A 3,909-nucleotide genomic window follows, 5' to 3' on the forward strand; every position below is an offset into this window, starting at 1 on the left:
AGCTCTGGTTCAAACGTACCTTGACTGAAAAAGGAGTGTACCATGCTAAAAATATTGTCGTGGATGATTGGCCAATGATTTTGATAGAATAAGCCGTTTAGCCCATCCGGTCCGGAGTCTTAGTGGCCCCTAGCTGAAAAACTGTAGCTTTAACTTCTTCTTTTGTTACTGGCTTGATCAGATCGGTATTCATCTCCTCATTGACTAACACATGGCATTGCTCTAAGACAGGTTGATAGTTCCGGTCTCCGACTATGGTAAAGAGAGATTGATAAAAGCTGCAAATATGATGAGAGAGAGTCTCGGAGTCCCTACACCAGGTTTGATCCTCTAGCCGAAGCATAGATATTTTGTTTCGCTGTCTTCTTTGAACTGTTGTTGCATGGAAATACTTGGTGTTGTGGTCTCCCCATTTTAACCATTCTATTCTGGACTTCATACACTAGTACATCTCTTCTTGCCTCCACAACTCTTCAATTTTTCGAACAATGTTACTGGTTTCCTCACTGTTTCGCTCCCCATCTGTGTTGTTTGTTATCTCCATAAGCCGAAATTTGAGGGGGTTGATCTGTTTTTGGGCATTTTGGAACTTTCTCCTGCTCCATTTGTATAATTCTGAGGCAACCAACTTTATTTGTGCGTAAAACTGATTGCGGTAGAGCTGTTTGCGTGCCAAGCCCTCTTAATCACCTCCTCACACTCAGGATCTTCTAGCCAAAATGGTTGAAATCTGAACATTCTTTGACTTTTCCTTTCTTTTTGTTGTAGGGAAAGAATAAGCGGGCTGTGATCCGATCCTATTGCTGGTAGAGCAAAGACCTGCGCATTGGGGTATTGCACTCTCCACTCCAAAGTGCAAAGAGCCCTATCTAATCTCTTTTTAACTAATGCCCTTCCTTCTCTATTGTTGGACTAGGTGAAAGCACATCCCTTACTCTCAATATCTATCAAAGAACAATCGTCCAAGAACCCCCGAAAGGTTGCAATTCTATAACGGTCCACCTCCCTGCATCCAACTTTTTCCCAATGGTAAAGTATTTCGTTAAAATCCCCGACACATAACCACGGGAGAGAATTGGAGTAGTTGATGTCTTTTAATGCCTGCCATAGCCTCAATCTCTCTTGATAGTTTGTTGATGCATGTAAAAAGGAGATGCGCATTAAGCCTCCACTATTGAGATCCTTACATTTTATATTTATGAGCTCCTTAGAACTTCCCTCTACTTCCACTTGAACCTCCTCATCCCACATTAATGCTAAACCTCCAGCGATGCAAACTGGTTCCATAATGAAAGATTCAGTAAAAGGTGTCCTCTTCCTTACTCTCTCAACTACAGTAGTCTGATTTTTAGTTTCCATGAGGAACACCAAGTTGGGCCTCTCTTGAGCCACTAGGGCTCTGAAGTGCTGGACTGTCAAGGGGTTGCCCAGCCCTTGACAATTCCAGCTTAGTAGTTTTATCTTTGCTCTGGTGGCTTATTAGGGCCAGCCACCATGGCCCGTGTGTTCGCCCCTTCCCAGGACTGAATAGGGGCATCCAAAAGATGGGTTTCATCCACTGCAATCTCCCGTGAGAGTTTTTTTTTTTTTTTATCATAGGGGCTGATCCACTTTTGTTTTTTTGGCTGCAGGAGCTTTATATGTCGCCTTTCCCTTCTTGGAGTTTTGTGAAGATGTCTCAATTCCAGCCTGATAGAGAGGTGGTGCTTGTTGTTGTTCTGCGTTGTGCCTTCTAGTTATACTCATTTTTTCTATTTTTTCAGCCTGGATAGGAACAATAGCCAGAGCAAGTTGATCTTCCATCGTTATTTCTATTCTTTTTTCTAGCACCTCTGTTGGAGTCTCCATGACAACTTCTTCTTCAGTAGCCAAAGGATCTGGTTTGCCATAAAAGGTCTTCTAATAAGGGCTGTTTTCTCTCACTTCCGCCTTTAGACATGAACCATAACGGCCCGGTAGGTCCTGAGGTAATCCAGTTTCTTCATACGGTATTTCAGTGCAGTAGTTAGCATAGTGCCCAATTCGACCGCATGAATAGCAAAAATGCGGAAGCCTTTCATATTTATAATCAATCCACCATTTTTTTGTCCCCGCAGGTTATAACAGTACCTGTTTTAAGTGGGCTTGACAGGTTTAGCAGCACTTTAGCCTTTCCATTTTTCCTGGTATTTGTGCCTCTCGCCTCAATCTTTATCTCCTCTACTTTCCCCAATCTTGAAGCTAAGAGACGTATGGCACCTTCATTAACTCTTGCACGGGGAAGACCTATGAAGTGAACCCAGAACGCATAATGCATGAATTCATAACAGTGCTCAGGTATGTTTGGGTCACCTTCTTTAAGGACCAATAAATTGCTCATGAAAGACCAAGGTCCTGTTTCTAGCACCCTTCTTTTTTCTTCACTTGATGGGAAGATAAAAGAGAAATAACCCGGTTCAATTTGTTCACATTTCACTGAATCAACTTTCCATGCTCTCTTCATAGTATTACTTAAGGCCTGAAAATTTGCATTTGGCTTCGAATATAACTTGCCATATAGGGTTAAGTCACTTTGTTGTTTTGCCTCTTCTGGAATTTCTTCCCCTAGGTCTGTGATGTCATCTTCAGACCACAAATCTCCCATTCTATGGCACAACGCTGCTAAACGAAGATGATTTTCCTCTCTATCAGCCATTACCAATATCTGGTCAGGTTTTGCAGCAAATTAATTTGGTGGTTTGGCTATGGAGTGAAGGGAGCTCTAGAAGCGATTCTACCCAGGTATATTTCGACTAAAGGAGGGTCTGCTTTAGGGAACTAGTATGCCACCATAAACACAAAAATGCTGAGGAAGCACAAGACCTAGGCCTCTAAGATCCAGTAACAAGTGAATGTTCCAGCTATACAGTCACTCTTACCAGCCGATTGTTCCTTCAGATCCTGGCCGAGCTTCAAGGATTCGTGGGTTGTTCTTCAAAAGGTGTTCGGTGGAAACCCAGCAAAACCAGCACCGCTTCTCACCATCGGTGCCATGCGGGTGAAGTAGATTAGAGACAACTCCTTTAATCTGGTGATGTATGCTTGAAGACTGCCATGATTTGCAGATCTAGGGTTTTTTAATTTGGGTTTTGTCTTAGGGATTGAGAGAAGCTACCACAAAGGGGTAGAGAAGAAACTCAACCATTGTTGAGAGAGGATCGAGATTTGCTAGCTCGTTTTTCCTTCTTAAACTCTTTTATTCTAATGTATATGAATCGCATCACTTTACTGGCATTAGCAACAACAATAAAGGGACATTCAAGTAGATTACTTCAGTGAGGCAAACTTCGGTAGCCGTGATTCACCTCATCTAATAGCCAAGGACAAGAAATCTACCCATTTAAAGATATCAACACGTGTTCAAATCCAACAAATACTGGAGCTAATTCACCAAGAAAACGTTTTAGAAGCCTTTTGTCGAATAGATTATGTGAACTACAAGAATAAGGGTAAACACAAAAGTAATTAAGTAGACCAACGACTGAGGCTTCCATGAAGTTGTTGATTGAAGTCCCAACAGGTAGAAGTAGCTCGAGAGATCTCATTACTTAGAATCTTCAACTATGGCTCCATTCGTTTTTGCGGAAAATGTGGTGTTTCTGGAAAATATTTTTCAGGAAATCATTTTCCAAGAAAATGTAATTATTTTCCGGTGTTCGGATAAAACCTAAAAGTGAAGTGGAAAATACTTTTCTTTGTTCAATAAGGAAAATATTTTCCTCCATATACTTTTTTTTTCATTTATTTTATTTTTTAAAATGGATTTTCTTATTTTTAAAAATTTGATTTTTAGTTATATTTAATTTTTTAATTTTAATTTTAATTTTCTTTTTCTTTGTTTTCCATTTCCTTCTTTCTTGGCTAGTTGCCAGCCACAATGATGGCCCGCGA

At 40.8% G+C, this 3,909-nt stretch overlaps 1 long non-coding RNA gene across 2 annotated transcripts; it reads left to right on the top strand.

Moving 5' to 3' along the window:
- The first annotated feature begins 233 nt into the window (after positions 1-233).
- LOC108956642 lies at positions 234-3,168 on the top strand. Of its 2 annotated transcripts, XR_005546482.1 has the most exons (6): positions 234-320; positions 769-831; positions 917-1,029; positions 1,632-1,700; positions 1,828-2,316; positions 2,588-3,168. It is a non-coding gene; the product is annotated as an uncharacterized LOC108956642 (long non-coding RNA). The 2 variants fall into 2 exon arrangements; XR_005546481.1 differs by having other exon boundaries at positions 1,828-3,168.
- Positions 3,169-3,909: the final 741 nt, after the last annotated feature.

The sequence above is a fragment of the Eucalyptus grandis genome, chromosome 9, assembly GCF_016545825.1.
Source record: "Eucalyptus grandis isolate ANBG69807.140 chromosome 9, ASM1654582v1, whole genome shotgun sequence".
In the NCBI taxonomy this organism is placed as follows: Eukaryota; Viridiplantae; Streptophyta; class Magnoliopsida; order Myrtales; family Myrtaceae; genus Eucalyptus; species Eucalyptus grandis.